This window comes from Dipodomys merriami, unplaced genomic scaffold (assembly GCF_024711535.1).
Source record: "Dipodomys merriami isolate MVZ:Mamm:240054 unplaced genomic scaffold, mDipMer1.0.p SCAF_104, whole genome shotgun sequence".
NCBI lineage: Eukaryota > Metazoa > Chordata > Mammalia > Rodentia > Heteromyidae > Dipodomys > Dipodomys merriami.
The window spans coordinates 151,489-172,225 of NW_027202316.1; the positions used below are offsets into that span (position 1 = coordinate 151,489).

Genomic DNA, 20,737 nt, shown 5'->3' on the forward strand with positions numbered 1-20,737 from the left:
GTCCACTGTGTCTTCTCTCCATCTTGTCCTCCCTCATCTGTCCCTCCCTCCCTCCTTCCTTCCTTCCTTCCTTCCCTCCTTTCTTTCTTCCTCCTTCCTCCTGCCTTCCTTTTCCTTCTTTTTTTCCTTCTTTTTCTTTCTTTCTTTTTTCTCCGTCTCCTCTTTGTTTCTATTTTTGTTTCCTTTCTATTATCTGTAAGTAGTTGTATTAAGGGGTTTCAATTCAAGATGTCAGTTTATAAGTACAATGCACCTTGGTCAATGCCACCCCTTCCACCCATAGTTCTCTCTCATCTCTCCCCTCCCCACCCATCCCAAGTTACCTGGTTCCATTTTCACATCCTTCATTCATTTCTAAACAAGCTAACGTGAACATCAGCCTTCAAGGATTCTGCCCATCAGAAATGGAAGGGGCCCAGCCTACAGCTGTGCTGTGGATGGCAGCATGCAGTCACCACTGAAAGCAGAGGAAATAAGGACAAATAGAAGTCCACGGCTGTCAGCCAGACTTTCTGCCTTTTTAGGAGAAATTTAAATTCATACTGATTTAATCTCTGGACGTGGAGTGACTCTCTGAGGAAAAAACTACATCACAAATAGAAATATCAATATATTTGACTGCATGGGAATAAAACAGCTCATATGTTCAAAGCAGAACACAATTAAAGGCACAGTATTTAGCCACAAGTGGGTGCAAAGGATACACAGTTTTAATATTTAACAAGGTTATATAATAAAAGAAGAATCACTCAGTAGAAAATGATGGGGAGGTTCAGGAAGCCAGCAGAGGAGCCCGGGTTGAAGTGTGGAGCTCAGCATGTCCTCAGCCCCTCAGTGGGTTCTGAAAACACCACTGTCTTCAAACACCATGAGACCACAGGCTGTCACACTGCTGGTGAAATGAGCCCATTCTTTTCTTCAACTGGTTGGAATTAGAGTGTGGGAAATACTTTGTTTTAGAATACTGTCCACATAAAATATTTTAAAACAAGTGGGTTTAAAGGGAAAAGCTTCAACTTGACAAAAATCATCTTGTTAGAAAACGTAAGTCATTTTGGGGTGTTTTTTCCTTTTAAAACTTCTATAGACACGTGTACATGCACACAATGGAGGAGCAATGGAGGAGCATCCAGAGGCAGTAAACCACTGCTTGGATGGCAGAAATGTCAGATCCTAGAGTCACTTGTGCATGGCCCTTCAAAACTGGTCAGAGCCGGGAGGTCATGGGAAGAGTTTGTAAGCATGCCTAATGTCCATGACTATCTACCTTGTAAGGGACAGACACTTGCCAGTCCTCTGTGATAGTAAAAAGCTAATGTTATAAAATATGGGAAATAGCTTAAATCTCAGCCCCTTTATGTGCCAAAAGCTTTAATTGGCAGCTCTAATTGAGCTGACACTAGTTACATGAAGTTTATCTGCTCAGGAAAAATACAGAGAGTGTGTTTCTATTGATATCTGTCTTAGGCATTGTTTGGGATCATTAGAGATCACATTCCTAAGCCATCTAGGAAGATGCTTTTGCAAACCAGAGTGCTAAACAAGCTACACTGCTGTAGCTGGAGAAAAGGTCTGTGCAGTTGTCAAAATATTGTTCTTAATGACATCTAACCCTGATGGCCTCTTTGTAAAATAGGCTAAGGTTATAGGTTCCTGGCTAGGTAAGATCAACGCCCCTGAAGTCAGCTTGAAAAAGTTACAGAAGATAGACCTTCGCTCTTCTACCCCCATTTTAAGATCAAGGGTCCAGAGTCAGTTTTGGAGAAATGAGGCAAAATAGATAAAATAAAAAAAAAGACATAAAAATAGTGTTAACTGTTGTAGGTGTGCAAGGTGTGGAGACTGCATCTGTCAGAGATGGTTACAAGACTGAGCCTTCTGTGTCTATTTACAAAAATATCTGGTTAGTAAAAAGGTTGTGATTTTGGTAAATTGTCCTGGGCTATTGTTTAAAGATCTTAAAGACCAGCAGGATCAAAGCCTGCCAAGCCTATGCAATGTATCTTTAACCAGTCTGTGTAGGAATTTACAGCCCAGCATGAGGTGGGATAGTCCCTTGGAGCCACTGAGAGCCTGGGCTGCTGCGGGGGCTGCTGCTGCTGCTGTTGGGGAATGATGACCTGACAGCCACCTGGAGGAACTCCTGCCTGATTCCATCACCTGAGTCTGCTTCCTGGTTGACTGCTGCTAAATCTAAGAACTTGTGGGACATTCTTTTAGGTGATATCCAGAAACCCTCTCTTCCCACAGTGGATATTGGGGACAAGGATATCACTGGCTTGCTTGCCTTAGGCACTTCAGTGCATAGTGACTGGAAATCCACTCTATGGTCACAGCCTAGTTTGGCTCTGGTATGGTAATAACCTGAGTGTGTTATCAATGGAAATAATAAACTGAAAGGGATCGGGAGGTAGTAAAGAAAGCCTTGGGAAAGGAACTGGAGAAAAATTGGTATCCCCTTTGGATAAGAAAGGATTTGAAAAGTAAGGATTGTCTTTAAGACAAACCTCAGAAAGTTTAAGTATGTCACAGATGGTATGAGTATGTCTTAAAATTGGAGCTTACAAGTGCAGCTGGTATAAAATTAAGTTAACTGTGATACACGGAGTCAGGACTGGTGGAAAAAAAATGTAAGGGCCCTGGTACTGTTACTTTTGTTACAATCGGACCTTGTATACTCAACAGACTTGTAAAAAAAAAAAAAAAAAAAAGATCAGCTCAGTCCGTCTATTAGTTCTGAGATCCAAATACCAAGCATTGAGAACAACTGACACCACACAAGATAATATAGAGACACCCTAAATTTTAAGATTAAAATTAGTCCAAAGACAAGAGGAGGGAATGAAAGATTGAAATTGGGGCTATGTCCATTTTACAATATGCTAACTGCTAATTCTGCTTCTGTAAACCTGCTTGTGCTAACACTGACTCTTCCCTTCCCAGAAATAAGTTAAAAAGTTACAAAGTCCAGATGCAGGCCCAGGGACAAGGTCTGCAAACATAGATAAAAAACAAAAGCATATGTTCTCCTGAATTCCTGTGTAAAAACTCACGGCAGGGGGCTCAAGACAAGGACCATCTGGCCAGCCCAGCAAACTAGGTCAAATGTCAACCAATCGCGAGCCTATAACTACGTGGACTCCCCCCCAGAGAAGCCTCCCCTAGGGAACCAACCAGTTTTCAACAAACAAGTGTTACAAAAATGATTGCTGGAGTATATGATAATTTTTAAGCTGAGCCAATCCTGGGGAGCCTGGGGTCTTATGCTAATCCTGTGGTTTTTGTCTTTAAAAGGGCCTGTAAACCGCTGCTCCGGGCTTCCAGTCTGCCTTGGACAGGGAGCCCGTTTGCGCAAACGCCTAATAAAATCCTCTTGCTTGTTGCATCTGCTGGTTTGGAGTCTTGGTTCGTGGGGTACCCTCCCGTAGAAGAAAGCATCCCAGTGAGTCTGGGGTCTTTCAGTGAGTCATGTAGCTCTGTACTAGAACAGCTTAACACCAATACAATGCACCTCAAGCCCTGCCTTCCCTTGAGGACCCTGCCTGTCCAGCAAGAGCTCTGCTTATCTTTTTCTTTAATAAATCTTTGCTGCTTTGCCTCTCCCTCTGTGTCTGTGGACTTTTCTTCAAGACCATTAGACAGCCTTTCAGTATCATAAGGCTTCTGATACCAAGTTGGTAAAACAACTAACAGGAAAAATTATTACTATATACCTGACTTTGCTTTAACCCAGTCTTACTCTGCGCAGGACCACAGGATTTTTTTTTTAATATTATTTTATTTTATTTGAGAACATACTGTACAGAGGGGCTACAATTACATGGGCAGGATAATGCATACATTTCTTACCAAGCATTGCAGCCTCCTCCTTTGTTTACCCTTCACCTCCCTTCCCAGCCTCCCCCCTCCCCCCACCCAATTATACCCCCCTCCCCCCCCACCGACATTGTAAAGCTGGTTTTGACATGACATTTTGTACTTCTCATTGTTGCAACAGGTCCACCTGAAGGACCACAGGATTTTATGCATGGAATAGTTACAAGCCATTTTCTCTCCAAAGCTTTTAGGATGACTTCTTTGCATTCTGGAAACACTGGTGAGAAACTTAGCTCCCAAGGTAGGTCATACAAATTTTAAAGCTTCTTAATAATTCCAAAAGGATATCTTTAAAAATTAAAAACCCAAACAGACTTTTCTTTTCTTCCATTGACAATTGTTAGGTTGGACAGACTGCAATTGAATTGCAAGGTCAACCAACCAACATTTATATTGACTATTGGAAAACTTAGAAAAGGAAGAGGAAGTTCTTATTTGTCGAGAAGGTTCACCTTGCAGATGAAAGCGTGTCAGAAGAGACCACAGGAGCCACACACTGCCAGATATATTCAGTGTAGACCTTTCACTCACGTGTGCCCCAGCCTTTGGCCCCTGCAGGACAGAAAAGCCACTCCTCAGTGCATTCGAACCTCCACCACCCAACTGGACTTTGGAGAGCAGGTCATGCTGTACTTTGACTGACAGGGCTGCAGAAAGGCTTCCTTTTTATGCATCAACAGAGGAAGGAGCTCTTTCCTGCATGTATTGTGCTGAGGACAGAGAGTGTATGAGACTTTATTTCCTGTGCTTCTCATGGCCCATTACTTCTGGGACTTCTGTGCACCAGAATTTAAAGGGAGGTGAAAGGCCATGACCAGAGTGTATAGCTGGCTGGAAAGCTGGGCTGTACCTTGGACTCAGCTGGAGAGATGAAAAATATTGATGCCCTTTTTTGTTGGTTTGTTCATTGTTTTTCAATACTGAGGATAAACTCAGGGATTTGTGCTCGCAGGGCAGCTGCTCTACCACTTGAGACATGCCTCCAGGGCTTTTTATTCATTGATTTATTTATTTAGTGTTGGTCATGGGGCTTGAACTCTGGGCCTGAGACCTGTCCCTCAACAATCCAGCTCAAGGCCAGCACTTCACGACTTGAGCTACAGCGCCACGTTTAGTTTTCTGGTGGTTTATTGGAGATAAGAGTTTCGTGGACTTTCCTGCCCGGGCTGGCTTTGAACTGTGATCCTCAAATCTCAGCCTCCTGAATAGCTAGGATTACAGGTGTGAGCCACCGGCCCCCAGCCCCCTTTTATTTTTGAGGTAGGATTTGCTTTGTGTCTGGGACAACCTGGTCTGCAATCTTCCTTCTTATGCTTCCCTGCATTTCTGGAGGTGACAGGCAGGCTCCTCTGCACCCAGCCATTGTGCTTTCCCCACAGCTGGGAATAATAGGTGTAAATCATCAAGCCCAGCCATTGGTTGAGATGCAGACTTGTCAATTTCTTTTTGCTTAAGCTGACTTTGAACCATGATATCCCTGATTTCTATCTCCCAAATAGCTGGGATTGGAGGGCTGAACTACTGTGTTCAGCTTGATGCCTGGGCTTTAATTTGTTTGGGTAGAGCTGTCATGATTTCAGAAAACATATGAAGTGCTTACAATACACAGAAGACTGAACATTTAGTAATTGGTTTGTTAGGTTTGGGAGGGATTAGTTTCTTGAGTTCCCTGTATATACAGGATTTTAACCCTGTGTCTGATATATTGCTGGTAAATATTTTTTCTACCTTGGTTGTGATAGATTTAGCTGTGCAGAAGCTTTTTATTTTAAGGTAGTCCCATTTGTCGAGTCTCTCTCCAACTTGTTGTGACCCTGGGACTCTGTTCAGGAAGTTCCTTCCTGCGCCTATTAGTTCAAGTGTCTCTCCTACTCTGTCCTGCAGTAGTTTCAGAGATTCAGGTTTAATGTTAAGATCTTTAATCCATTTTGAGTTGATGTTGGTGCATGGTGATAGGCTGGGGTCCACTTTTAGTTTTCTGCATGTGGCTGCCCAGTTTTCCCAGCACCAGTGGTTGAAGAGGCTGTGTTTCTTCCATTGTATATCTTTGGCTCCTTTGTCGAATATCAGCTGGCTGTAGACCTGTGGATTTATTTCTGGATCTTCTATTCTGTTCCATTGGTCTTCGGGTCTGTTTTTGTGCCAGTACCATGCTGTCTTTGTTATTATAGCTCTGTAGTAGAGTTTGAAGTTCGGCATGGATAGCCCTCCCATGTTGTCTTTATTCCCTAGAATTGTTTTGGCTATTCTAGGTCTTTTGTTGTTCCATATGAATTTTTGGACTGTTTTCTGTATTTCAGTGATGTACGTCAATGGGATTTTAATAGGAATTACATTGAATTTGTATATTAATTTTGGAAGTATTACAAGGAAGGCATTTTTTAAAGAGATTTCACAAATATCAACACTCATTTTTCCCCCAATATCCCAAAATTCACAAATCTCTTTGAATCAAGTGATGTATTTTGGTTCAGAAAGTGTGGATGTTGAATCCACTGAGGGCTGTTTCATCCAGGGGTGCAGTCAAGGTCAAGACGCACACAGCATTAATAAACATAGCTGTGGCTTCATTTTTGGAGCTGCTCTGATGCTGCAGACTGAAGCTAGGCATAGGTGAATCTTGCCCAGCAACCCAGACTGTCCTGTGGGTAGATGACTTGAGTTTATCAGCCTTCCATCAGCTTCTTTCTATTAAGGTAGTCATAGATGGGTGTGGTGGCTCCCTTCTGTAATCCCAGCTACTCAGATGGTAAAAATGTGGGAGGATAAAGATATTAGGCCAGCCCAGGCAAAAAAACAAGTTAGTGAGATCCCCTCCCCCATCTGAACCAATCATCTAGGCACACGCCTGTCATCCCAGCTACATAGGAGGCAAAAGTAGGGGGAGCTCAGTCCAGGCAAATAGTTGAGATGCTCGGCAAGCATGAAGTGCTATTGGTGTGGGTCCAGATATAGAATGCCTGCCTAGCAAGGCCCAAACTCTGACTACAAACCCAGTACTTTCACCACAAACATGAAAAGAAAAAAAAGATTAGTCATCTCACCAACTAACAACAAATATACAATATTATTCACTACAGGGAAATAGAGCAGCCTAGAGAAATTCTGGGTGTCCCGGAACAAACAAATTAATGTCTGGATGGCAGTGCCAGGAGTCACCACAGCCAAGTGTCTGAATTTTCCTGTACCTGGTTGCCCACAGCCTCACACTGCTGAGAATTTTCTGCCCTGTGTTACTTTTAGGTCATTTTGTTTTAGGAGCGGAGACCATGAACAGTATTGACAGATTTATTTTAGCAGCTGGGGGCAAAAGAGGCCAAATAAACCTACAACAGAAATTCATATTTTGGGGCTGGAAGGTGGCTCAGTGGTAGAGTGCTTGCCTCACATGCATGAGGCCCTGGGTTCGATTCCTCAACACCACATAAACAGAAATGGCCGGAAGAGGCACTGTGGCTCTAATGGTAGAGTCCTAGCCTTGAGCTGAAGAGCTCATGGACAGCACCCAGGCCTAGAGTTCAAGTCCCACGACCAACCAAAAAAAAAATTCATATTTATTTTGCCATTAGTCTGCAGACTTAGGCAAAGAGCAGCAGGAGATGAATAATATAAAGACCAAGGAATAGAGAAATGTCTCAATCAATACATATAAACACACATATACACCATATATATATTATATAGACATAATATTAACATAAATACACATATGTGTGCACACAAATACACATATACAAATATGGCTAGCCTTTGTAAATACACATACACAATCACACACACCCACACACAAATATATCCGTCTCAGATTGTTTTCCTTTCATTCTTCCTGATGAAGACACTGTGTGGCTGTGTATGCAAGTTGGAAGTATGCTAATTTGACTTAAATATTAACAAACTCATAATTGGGTATTAAAATTTGAAAAAAATAAATCTTCCACGCAAACACAATATTAAGAAACATGGAATACAATTTCAAAACAAAGGGTACATGCACTTGCACCCCCATTTGCAGACTACCCCAGGCAATGATTGAAGTGCCTGATTTCATGGTTAGAGGCTATGGTTCCCCCTTGTGTTTACAAGAACCCCAAATCTTGCACGGATTTTGGTCACTCTTGGGCTGTTTCAATATTCATTGCTACTTAAACATTTAAGCACTTTTGTGCCAGACCTTATCATTAAACCATGCTTCTGCATGTGCTGACAATCCTATCTGAAAGGCAGTCACTTTTGAATGGACAGGACATAAAATGCCATCACTCAAGCCCCCAAATCACCCAGATTGGCCAGGCAGTAAACTCAAGTGAGCCCTTAAGGAGCATTTTAGAGAAAAATACTGAAAATAGAAAAACAGAATCCTAAAGGAGATATATACCCTACATGTTCATGGAGAAACTATTCTGAAAGAAAGGCTCTTCTGCTCTGTAAGCAGCTATTGTTTTCCTTTAGCAAAAAAGATCATTGTACTGCATAAATTTTCAGTTTTTTTTTGTTTGTTTTGTTTTTCTTTGCCAGTCCTGGGGCTTGAACTCAGGGCCTGGGCACTGGCCTTGAGCTTCTTTTATTCAAGGCTGGTACTCTACCACTGAGACACAGCACATTTCTGGCACAATTCAGAACCATTTCAGGCACAATTCCCAGCATCTGCCCCCAGCTTGTCACCAAGCAGAAATAAACTACTGGGAATTGTCAGAGGGCTGGCATTTGCCTTGGGAGGTGAGAGCCAAAGTTCTTCACTTGTACTTCAGCTGTGAGCCAGCAGTGAGCTGAACAGCTGCTGCAGGACAAGGCTAAGCAGAGATGTTGGGGTGGGGGTACAGGTGGGTTGAAGCAGGAGTCAGGTGCCCAGATGAGTGGTTGGGGCTGAGGGCTGAAAGAAGGCCAGGGAGAGGTCCTAGGGTTTAAACCTCTGCAGAGAGCCAGCATTCCAACATAGAGCAGGTTGGGGATTTCAGTGTGGAATTGTTGGAGCTGGCAGGGACAGAAATAAAAGGCTTTTCCCTGCATTTGGCCAGAGAACACTGGCAGAGAACCCTTCCCTCAGTTGGGAGGGAGGATCAGCTGGTATGGACTGTCTGACCTGGACAGTTATGGAGTCACATATCTAATTATTCACAATGCAAGGCGATTACTCAGGGTGATGTATATTTTGTATGTATGCAGGGTAGTAGTTTGAGAGATAAAAACTGTTGCTTAGGATGCTTAGGATTTCTGGCTACTGTAATTTTATTTTCGGAAGCAAATGTCTCTAATGATTCTCTCTACAAAACACAAGAGAGTTCAGCAAAGCAATTGATAGGCAATAATGAAGCAAGCACATGAGAGTTGTTTATTACAAGCTCCAGCCTGGATTTAAAACGATCACCGACGCCAGCAGGTCAGAGTTGAGAGCCATGACCCTTCCTTCAGCAGGGTTTTTACAGGATTTCTGGGGCATTCTATACACCATAGTATCACATAGCAAATCATATCACACCATGGGAAATTCATAAAATAATTCTAAAAGATGATTAGTTTAACTTGTGCAGGAACCGACCAGGGACTGGGGGTTGGCTGGTTCTTGGGGCTGATGCTCTTTGAAATGATCTGAGCTGCAACCAAGTGGTCTTTATCTTGCAGGAACATTTGGAACTTAGCTCTACTTTGTGGAATTTACTGTAAAGGGTACCGTAAAGGGTACTGTAAAGGTTCCTGGAATTTGGGCCCAAAGGGAGTTGCTGATACAGTTCCTGGAGTTTCAGTTATAGTGCCTTAACAGGATAGAATCTAAGCTAAAATGGCTATGTTATATTTTGTTCGGGCTTCACACTCCCTTTTTTGTTTTTGTTTTTTTTCTCAATTGTGGGGCTTAAACTCAGGGTCTGGCCACTGTCCCTGAGGTCTTTTGCTCAAGGTTAGCATTCTACCATTCTGAGCCACGGTACCACTTCTGGTTCTCTGGTGGTTAATTGGAGATAAGAGTCTCATGGACTTTCTTGCCCAGTCTGGCTTTGAACCACTCTCCTTAGATCTCAGCCTTTTAAGTAGCTGGGATCACAGGCATGAACCACCAGCATCTGGTGACAATGCTCCTCTTAATATAGTTCATTCTCCTCCCATTTCTCATCATATAATAAGAGGTTTGAACCAGCTGACTTGATGACATCTCAGGTCTTGTCTGTTGACAGTCCTCTGGTGACAGTGGCTGCAAGCTTGTTCCATTTTTTGCAACAAGCTCATCTGCATGTCAGTGGCCATGGAATGAAATCAGAAGTGGCAGAGGAATGCTCAGGTTTCTGGGGAGGCAGAATGCTTGTCACTCAGCGAAACTCAGATTTCCTTGGTATGCACCATTGATATATCATTAAAAAAACACATACAGGGCAGAGGTAATGACATCAAAGCAAGTTAATGATGTGGACCACTTATTCTTACTATGACTTATTCTGGCAGGCTAAATTCTGAGGCCATCAAGATAAAATTTCAGGAATGGCTCTTTTGTTAATTATTGATTGCAAATGGAAGAGGAATGGTTTCTCATCGGACACTATTACAGGGAACTTGTCTGCTCTTAGGCTCCTCTTGTTTTATTCCTCAACTGCCAGAGATTGGCAGCATTTTGGCTGTGTTTGTGCATACGCTTGTCATTTGTGTAATACAAGAGATGATGTCCAGCTTGGCAGCATGTTCTCCAACATGGCCATGAGAATTCAGACTGATTATTGGTTAAGCTGGTAACTGAGTTAGACTCTGGAGGACACGGTCAAGGTCAAGGTGGAACTAAAGGGCAGCCTTGTAGAGGCTATCAAAGAAGGCATGGGAGGGGGCAGGCACTGGTGGCTCATACCTGTGACCCTAGATAGTTAGGAGGTTGAGAGCTGAGGATCTAGTTTGAATCCAACTCAGGCAGGAAAATATGTGAGACACTTATCTCCAATTACTACCATGAATTTTTTTTATAAAAAAGCCAGAAGTGGAGCTGTAGCTCAAGTGATAAAGTGCTAGTCTTGAGCAAATAAAGCTCAGGGACAGCGGCCAGGCCCTGAGATCAAGTCCTAGGACCGGGACAAAACAAACAAGCTCAGATCAGCAGCCCCTAGACTTCAAAATTATGTTTCTTTTACCTTAAAAATACCTAAGTATAGACTTTATTCTCTTCCTCCTAGGATCCTGGAAGCCTGTCATCTTCCCATGTTACTTCTGATATAAAGCGAAGCCCATTTAGCTCTGCAGCCTTTAGACCTCATCTGTTAGCTCATACAAAACAAAATTTATATTAAATGGAATTTCAGAAACATCATCCTGGTCTAAATTGAACCTCACTTGATGGGAAGCAAAATGTGTGTTGGTAATTTTGCTTTGGATTCTTGCCTTGGGGCTCTTTGAATTCTAGGGCTGAAGGGAGAGAGAGCCCCTGTCCAGACCTCAGTCTGCCCCTCCCAGGGTGTGACTCCTGACACCTCGCTCTTAGTCACCCCCCCCAACACGTTACACACCCCAATCAGACGTAGAATAGAGGGAAAATGATGACCTCCTAGAAGCTTCACTTTTCTCTGTTCAGACCCCTGATTGAAAAAGAGCAACTCTAAAATATGACAATCACCCCAGTATCTCCAATATCAGTCCTTTAGGCTGCTAGACCTTGGGGGACACTGGCAGCATTTGTTTGGGCAAGAGTTGACAAAATAGGGGTGAACACATAACATGTGGAAAAGCATGAAGACATAAAGCCAGAATCCATCTTCAGCTTGGACTGTTCACTCCCAGGGAAAATGCTCTTTAGATGGCGGGGCATGGATGGGGCAGGAGGGCAGCGCAGGTTTCCAATGACAGAGAGGACATAGTGACATTCCAGGGAAGGCCCACAGTGGCCCTGGGAGGAGCTGTCATTGCTCCAACTCCACAGAGCAGGGCATGCAGGGTGAGAAGGGCCTGAGGTCAGGAAAAAGATTGAGCAGGAGTGATAGATATGCTTGGTAACTTTGTGTCACCCTCTAATCAAGTCAAGCGTTGCACTTAGAATCCATGATAACGCTGGTACTCAGCTTTCTTCCTAGTTCTGCTTCCCTTGTAGCGGGGATTACAGAGATGCACTGGCTTGGTTTTATGAGACAGTGTCTCATTAAATATTTTTTCATTTTTATTTTTTTATTGTGAAAATACTGTATAGAGGGGTTACAATTACATGGGCAAGATAATGAGTACATTTCTTATCAAGCATTGTAGCCTCCTCCTTTGTTTCCCCTTCTCATCCCCTCCCATCCTCCCCCTCATTAACTATTTTCATGCCTGCACCAACCTTGAACTCGTATCCTACATCTGATATCTCCCAAGTAGCTGAGATTATAAGGATGATCCACTGAGCCCAGCCCTCACACCTGTTTTTCCAGTGATCAGGTGAGAAGTACTTTGAGGCAAAGATGGGAGAAAAATCAGTTCTGGTCATAGAGGAATTTGGCTCTTGCTTATGGAAGACAGTTGACTGACCAAAACTGAATACAGCCAATGTGGCTGCTGGTTAGCAACAATTCATCAGGTCAGATCAAAGTCACCAGTGTTTTAGCTTTAGATAAGCAACTCACCCATTGAGGGGAAAAGTAAAAACAGTCTAGGGTGATTTTTGTTAGTAGTAGAAGAGTTGGCCCAGTTCCTTCCCCACCCCTACCCCTTCTACCCAGGAGCCAAGCATTTCTCTCACAGATAAGTTTTTTTTTTTAATTTTTTAATTTTTAATTTTTTATTGTGAAAATACTGTACAGAGGAGTTACAATTACATGGGCAAGATAATGAGTACATTTCTTTTTTATTATTTTTTATTTTTTATTTTTTTACAGAAACTATTAGTATTTATTTTATTTTGTGAAAATACTGTACAGAGGAGTTACAATTACATAGGCAAGATAATGAGTACATTTCTTATCAAGCATTGTATCCTCCCCCTTTGTTTCTCCTTCCCATCCCTTCCCATCGTCCTCCTCCCCGCCCCCCACGAAAGTTGTAAAGTTCCTTTTTGATGTAACGACTTGTACATCTCATTGTTGCAATGGGTCCACCTGTATCCCTATTTAAACGGTTTGTTTTTCCCCTTCCCCTCCACAAATTATGCTGACATCAAATACAGTGAAAGCAAGGGTTATACTGTGGGGGAGGGCCATACAAAGCAACAAAGAAATAATATTATAAATGTGTTAAAAACAATTGCATGAAAGAAAAAAAAACATTTGAATACATATCTTAGGGTTCATTTCCTTAACATCACCTTATCTGACCTTTTCTGCATGGTTTCCCTTATTTGCAATATCTAGTATATGAATACATTTCTTTTTTTTTTATTGTGAACATACTGTACAGAGAGATTACAATTACATGGGCAAGATAATGAGTACATTTCCTATCAAGCATTGTAGACTCCTTTCTTTACCCTTCACATCCCTTCCCAGCCTCCCCCGCCCCCCCACTCAATCCCCCCTTCCCCCACCAAAGTTGTAAAGTTCATTTTCAACATGACAACTTGTACTTCTCATTGCTGCAACGGGTCCACCTGTATCCTTTTTTAAACGACCTGTTTTTCGTTTTTCCCCTTCCCCTCCACAAATTATAATGACATCAAATACTGTGAAAGCAGGGTTTATACTGTGGGGGAGGGACATACAAAGCAACAAAGATATAATCTTATAAATGAGTTAGAAACAATTGCATGAAAGAAAAAAAACATTTAAATACATATCTTAGGGTTCATTTTCCTAACATCACCTTATCTGACCTTTTCAGCTTGACTCATACATATACTAGATATTGCAAATAAGGGAAACCATGGGACCTATGTTTCTTTGGCCTTGGCTTACTTCACTTAATATAATTTTTCCAAGTCTTTCCATTTCCTAACAAATGGGGAAATGTCATTCTTTCTGATGGAGGCATAGAATTCCATTGTGTATATATATCACATTTTCTTGATCCATTCATCTACTGAGGGGCATCTGGGTTGGTTCCAGATCTTAGCTATGGTAAATAATGCTGCAATAAACATAGTTGTGCTGGTAGCTTTAGTGTGGTCTTGTTTGTAAACATTTGGGTAAATGCCCAAAAGTGGGATTGCTGGGTCATAGGGGAGCTCTATGTGGAGTCTTTTGAGGAACCTCCATACTACTTTCCAAAGTGGTTGAACAAGTTTACACTCCCACCAACAATGAAGTAAGGTTCCCTTCTGTCCACATCCCCTCCAGCATCTGTTGTTATTAGAGTTCTTGATTATAGCCATTCTAACTGGGGTGAGGTGGTATCTCAATGTTGTTTTGATTTGCATTTCTTTTATGGCTAGGGAGGTTGAGCGTTTCTTCATGTGTCTATTGGCCATCCTTCTTTCTTCTTCAGAGAAGTTTCTCTTTAAGTCTTTAGCCCACTTATTTATTGGGCAGTTGTTTCTTTGAGGATTTGTTGTTGGGGGATTTAAGTTTTTGAGTTCCAAGTATATTTTAGATATGAGACCCTTGTCTGTTGTATGGCTAGTGAAGATCTTCTCCCAATCCGTGGGCTTTCTATTGATCTTGCTAGCTATGTCGTTTGCCATGCGGAAGCTCTGCAACTTCATGCAATCCCATTTGTCCAACCTTTCTTTGATTTGTTCTCACAGCTAAGTTTTATGCATTAACAATTACCCTGAAACACAAATTGAAGAGTTTCTCTGAGCAAAAAAAGCAATTTCATTCTCCTCTGATTTTTTTTCTTCTACGGACAGGTTAGCTTGAATCTGCAAGCTGCCATCTCTGCAGACATATTCTAAGCTGACCTCTTGACAATGTCATCTTAGAGATGAATTGAAGCCTCAGAGTAGACAGAGGTATAAAACAAACAAAGAAACAAAAACCAACAACAAAAAACCAAAAGCACTTGCAGAACTTGGTGTCTCCCCATATTATCACGCTGAGTTTTGGACAAGTCTTTCAAATGTTAAGTGTTTTAAAAGTCCCCTAATCTAATTTGCCTTTCTGTCTTCTTCAGGGATGGTGAGGGAAGGTTAATGAGAAGATGGCAGCTGCTTTGATCTCCTGAGGAGAGACGTGTTTGAATATCTCACACAGTGACCAGGTAGAGGCAAGATTTTAGAAGGAGAAATGACCCATCATTAACACGCTCATCTGTACACCGGAGCCGGCTGTTATTCCAGGCCAGTCCTATTTATGGACTTGTTGTTCTGAAGAGAAAGAGAGACTCTGCTGTGTTTCCAGCATATCTGGTGACTTCTGTCCCTGGCAGCCGACCTCATGGTGCCTTCGGGATTACAGATCAAATAATCTTCCACCACCTCTTCTTCTTCTTGGTTTGATCTTTGCTTAACCTCGCCTCACTCAATTTTTATTGCTTCCTACTTTTTCCTCTTTTATTGTGGCAATTGCTTCAGATGTTTTCCTAACATACCAGGCTCTCTCCCTATCCTTTCACCTCCCCCGACTTTTGTAACAGAATTTACTGAATGTTCTTTTTCTTCAGAACTCTCTTTTTGTCTGTTTCTGTTTTTGATACCAGTACTAGTGCTTGAACTCAGGATCTGGGTGCTGACCCTGAGCTTTTGTGCTCAAGGCTAGCGCTCTATCATCTGAGCCACAGCTCCACTTCTGTCTCTTGGTAGTTCATGGGAGACATGAGTCTCTCATGGACTTTCCTGCCTGGGCTGGCTTTGAACCTTGAGCCTCACATCTCAGCCTCCTGAATAACTGGGATTACTGGCATAAACCACAGACTCCTGGCTGTATTCTTTTCTTCCATCTTCCCAATGTTATCATGTGGCCAGTTGCCATGACCTGTCAGGTCTGAGCGGAGCTTTGTGTCCCTGAGGAAACTTTGTGTGTTTTCCTAGTCTAGTAGAGAGGGCCTTGAACAGTCTTCTCTCATCATGTGCTCAACTTTTCCTAGAGCTCCCTGAGCATCCATCGTCCTCTCGCTGCAGACCAGAGGTTGTCAATCTCCACAGTGCTCTAAAAGCACCTTGGGGTAGAATCTAGGGAACAGCACTTATAAAGTTTTCTAGGTGCTGCTGGGACCTCTGTCCCTTTGAAAACCCCTGTACTAGATTGTCATATCCTGAGGGCATGGGTTGTGACCACACCTACAATGCTGGCTCACTGTTGCATGGAAGAGTTTATGGAATGAGTGAATGTAGCCTTAAATGTGCAGGTCCCGACCTTTGGTGGCCAGACTGCTGTTGGAAGACCAGCCTCTTGGGAACCTGAGGTTCTACAATTATCTTCCATAGAAAGGAATTAAGTGAAAATGAAATCTATTGAGTACTTTTACTGCCTTGTCTTCATGAGTCCTTACCTTTGGCTCATTCTGTTCACTAATATGGAAGCTTATTTAGAAAGTCAGCTTATGATAAGGAGGAAGAAGAAAGGACAGTAATGGCCTTGCAGGGTAGTCTTACTTGGCAGCAGTGTTTGACAAACATCCACTTGCTACTCTCCAGACCCTCTGATTGGATCTTCTTGACATTTGATGAAGTTTATCTGAAGGGCATTGAAATCACAGAGAAGCTTTTGAAAATTTCTGCCCATGCTCCTAAGAGCATAAGACTAAAAAGATATTTATTTATTTACTTACTTATTTACTGAGTCTCAAGGCTGGAACTCAGGGCCTGGGTCCTGTCCCTGAGTTTTCATGCTCAAGCAAGTGCTCTACCACTTGAGCCATGGCTCCACGTCCAGCTTTTGGTGGTTAATTAGAGATAAGAGTTTCATGGACTTTGCTACTTGTGCTGGCTTTGAACCATGGTCCTCAGATCTCAGCCACCTGAGTTTTAACTAGGATTACAGGCCTGAGCCACCAGTGCCTGGCTTCCAAAAAGTCTTTATGACCCTAACATGGGCTTGGGGACAGCCAGCCGCTGTCCCTGTGGGCCAGGACGAGACCTGGGTGGGAAGTCCGGGAACTTGGAACTCTAAGGATAGAGAATGACTGACCTGTCTCTTCACCTACCTTCTGAGATCTTCCAGAGTGGAGGCCACCATGTCTGTTTCCATTTCTTTTGGGCCTGGCACAATTTCTAACACCAATTCATAATATCAAAGGTCAAGACAAATTCTGGACCTTTGGTTAATTAGGCTCCATTGAGTTTTAAGCGATAGCAAACCAACTTGTGACCATTGAAGCATAAAATAATTGAAGCAATTGTAGTAGTTTGGAAAGCCAAAACCAACATTGGCAAAGGAAACCCTCATCCAGCAGAGGGTCTCAGGAAGGCTGTCCCCATGGCCCCTCTGGGGACCACTGACCCTTGACCTCAGCATCCTGGCTACCACTGCCTCTGCTTCTCTGGTTTGTCTTGGGTTTGTTCTCTCTTCCTGCAGGTGAGCTGTGACAGCCAGTAAGCATGAATAATGGTGGTTCCCAAAAGTTCTGTGTCCTCCAAGCTCATGTAATAGACTCCATCCAAAAGAAGGACACTGGCTAGGCCAGGATGAACAGTTAGGTCTGCAGTGGTACACCTCAGGGCTGGGCCTGTTAGCCCTGGGCATCAGGAAGTGTCTTTGAGGAATAGTACCTTTGTTCCCACCAGGGGATCCATCGCTGGTATCTGGACTTCCTGGCTCCTCACAGGCACTCTACATCTCCATAGAGAAGCACCAACCGGCTCTGAATTTGTAGATTTCTTGAGAAGATACAATCATGTCTAAACATCCCTGCACAGACTTATTTATCCATGGCAGTCAGTCCTCATCATAGTTAGGTTGTAGAATCAGCCTATGTGCTTGTCATCTGACAGATGGATAAAGATGATGTGGTAGGTATACATAGTGGAGTCTTACTCAACTGTAAAGAAGAAGGAAGGCAGAGAAGGAAGAAGGAAGGAAGGCATATTATTTTCAGGAAACTGGGTGGAACTTGCTGATTTTTATGTCCAGTAAAATAACCTAGAAGGAAACCATATTTTTCAGAAAGAAAAATATCACGTATTTCCTTCAATGTGAGGACTCTTGAAAGTTGAAAGGAAACTCTTAGAAAGGAGAAAAGGTATCAAGGTGAAGGAAGAGGGGACGACAAGGAGGGAAATAGGAGGGACCAACATCAGTAAAGTAGCCATGGCTACCCATGGCTCATATCTGTAATCCTAGTTACTCAAGAGACTGAGATCTTTGAGGATCAAAGTATGATGCTAGCCTAGGCAGGAAAGTCTGTGAGACTCTTACCTCAAATTAACCACCCCAAAGTTGCAAGTGGAGCTGTGAATCAAGCGGTAGAGTGCTAACCTTGAGCAAAAAAGCTCAGGGACAGCGCCCATGCCATGAGTTCAAGCCCAAGGACCAGGACACATACAGAAAAAAAAAAGTATGGTATTATCCTGTATGATATCACAACAAACCCCATTATGCTGTAGAACAAATATATACTAATAAAACAAGAAATGTGAGAATTGTGATAGTAGAGGAATTAAACAGACAGAGGCAGCTGAGCCTCATTCATACAACACAGAATGTGGGAACCAAGGAAGATCCTGGACTCTGGCAGGCAAAGGAGAGAACAAAGTAAGTTGAGATCTGGGACCAGAGAGACTGACTGAATGGAGCAGAAGAGACTGAACAGAACTGTCAGCAGGGTGCTGAGTGAGGAATACCAAGGACAATAAATAGGTGGGCAATGGGCTGGGGGAAGACTTCTTTACCTTCTTAGCTGCCCCCCTTCAGACCAGTGACCAGGGAGGAAAACAGGCAGCAGCCCTTTTACAGCTCATTTTGAAGGGGACCGCTTCCTGTGGCAGGCCTGGCAGGCTATTTGTCCAAGCTGTCCCCAAGAGCATGCCATACAGGCACATGGGCCTCTTTGATGGTGCTGCCTTTCAGAATAACCAGAATTTGAAAACTTGCCACATAAACCATGCACTCTGCAATGCTCTTCTCTCTGCTACCGTAATGGCCCTCTGGGTGCAAATGAATTTTCACTTAGCCAAGTCAAGCTTCTCTCCTAAGCTAGACACAGCCCCACGATTTTGAAGCAGAGGACAGAATGTAGCAAGAAGGGTATGGTTCTGCATAAGAAGGAGAGATGTATTCACTTTGTGTGGAGGGAGAGGGTGGTGGAGGGACGGTCATCCTCTAAGCAGGGGACAAAGGGACAGAGGCTGACTCTTGAGAAGCAATGGCCAGTCAGAAAACCATAAGCTGGAGATTTTGGTACATGGGGCTTTTCAAAGCAATAGTATCCATCCTTCAATTTTCTCACTTCCTTAGAGAAACCATTATAAGAACAAGATGTGGGGCTGGGAATGTGGCTTAGTGGTAGAGTGCTTGCCTAGCATGCATGAAACCCTTGGTTTGATTCCTCAGTACCATATACAAAGAAAAAGCTGGAAACTGCCCTGTGGCTGAAGTGGTAGAGTGCTAGCCTTGAGGAAAAGAGGCTCAAGGACAGAGCCTAGGCCCTGAGTTCAAGCCCAAGACTGGTTTAAAACCAAAAAACAAGACATTTACATATAGCATTCAGTTTCAAAATGTAACAGCAAACCAAGGTTTTGTTAAGTTTTGCTTTCAAAAGGTATCTGGGTCCATATCCTTCGACTCAACCAAAGTTGGACTGAACACATCAGGGGAAAATGGTGTCTCTGTCAAATGTGTAGAGACTATTTTTTTTTCTGTTAATACTAACTAAATGACTCAGTTGAAAAATATTTACATAAGATTACATTATCTTAAGTACTATAATCTAGAGTTGGATCAAAGGCCATGGGAAGACGTGCATATCTTACATGCAAATACGACACCATTTTATACTAAAAAGTGTTTGCACATTCTTGTGTTTTTGGAATCCACGGAGTCCTGGAACCAACCTCGTGCAGCTACAGAAAGGCGACTGAATGTATGCATCTTCCCTTTGTGCTTTCTGGCTCTGATGAGCAACTGCCTCCTGCTCTCTGCTCCAGAATTGCTAGTGAGAGGATCACACACAATGGCCATGGTGGAGCTTTGTGTGGATTGGGAAGAAGGGTTGTGTCCACCATTGGGTCGATGTGGGGTGAAGACAACCAAGCTCCAGCAAACACAAAAAGTGGTGCTGTACATTCAGCAATGGGCGCAAGGGTGGAGGAGAATTCCAAGGCAGATACAGAGAGGGAAACTGGGTGTCCCACCATGCCTGGGAAGGGGGCTTTTATTTTGCTCAAAACTAGTGCTTTACCACTTGAGCCATGCCGTCAGCCCAGCTTTGGGCTGGTTCATTGGAGAAGGAGTCTTTTAGACTTTTCTACCCAGCCAAATTGACTTCACACTGAAATCCTCCAGATTTCAGCTTCCTGAGTAGCGAGGATTACAGGCATGAGCCATTGGCACCAGGCTCCAAGTAAATGTATAAGCAAAAAGCTTAAGCATCCTACCAAGGACAAGGATGCTTAGTATCTCATGCTATTTGTTTTATCTTTCTCTATATGCTTTATCATGTTTATTCCTTGTTTTCTTACTCATTGTTTTGTGGAAGCACTGGCATTTAATTACAAGGTACCAGGCCAGTAAGTACTGTAGGTTTACCTGTTTCCCCTGAGCCATTTGACTTGCATATTAAAAGGCAGGATCAGTGGTAAAAGCAGGTGGCCTTAGCCTTCAACATGAGAGTTGCAGAGAGGAATATGGAAAAGCACTCACTCCACTAGGACCATCCCTGCTCCTAGTAAGCTCTATTCTGGAATGTGGAAATGGCTTCCTAGAGACAGTATCTCTCTCCCCACTCCCGCCTTTGCCTTTCGCAGGGCTCTCTGTGTCCTCTTTTCTTGAGTCTGTTTTGACTCTGTCATTCTGAAACTTCTGCTTGCTGCTTCCTTTCCATGCTCCCTTTTCCATATCTGAAAGCATTGTCATGTTTTGGCAAACGGAAATTGGAAGAGTGTGTCAGAGTAGCAGAG

The 20,737-nt window shown here is 43.0% G+C and overlaps 1 long non-coding RNA gene across 1 annotated transcript; it reads left to right on the forward strand.

The window, feature by feature from the left end:
* Positions 1 to 3,347: 3,347 nt before the first annotated feature.
* LOC138810577 (uncharacterized) lies at positions 3,348 to 11,155 on the forward strand. Its single transcript, XR_011367173.1, has 3 exons — positions 3,348 to 3,461; positions 3,998 to 4,117; positions 11,022 to 11,155. It is a non-coding gene; the product is annotated as an uncharacterized lncRNA (long non-coding RNA).
* The last annotated feature ends 9,582 nt before the right edge of the window (positions 11,156 to 20,737 follow it).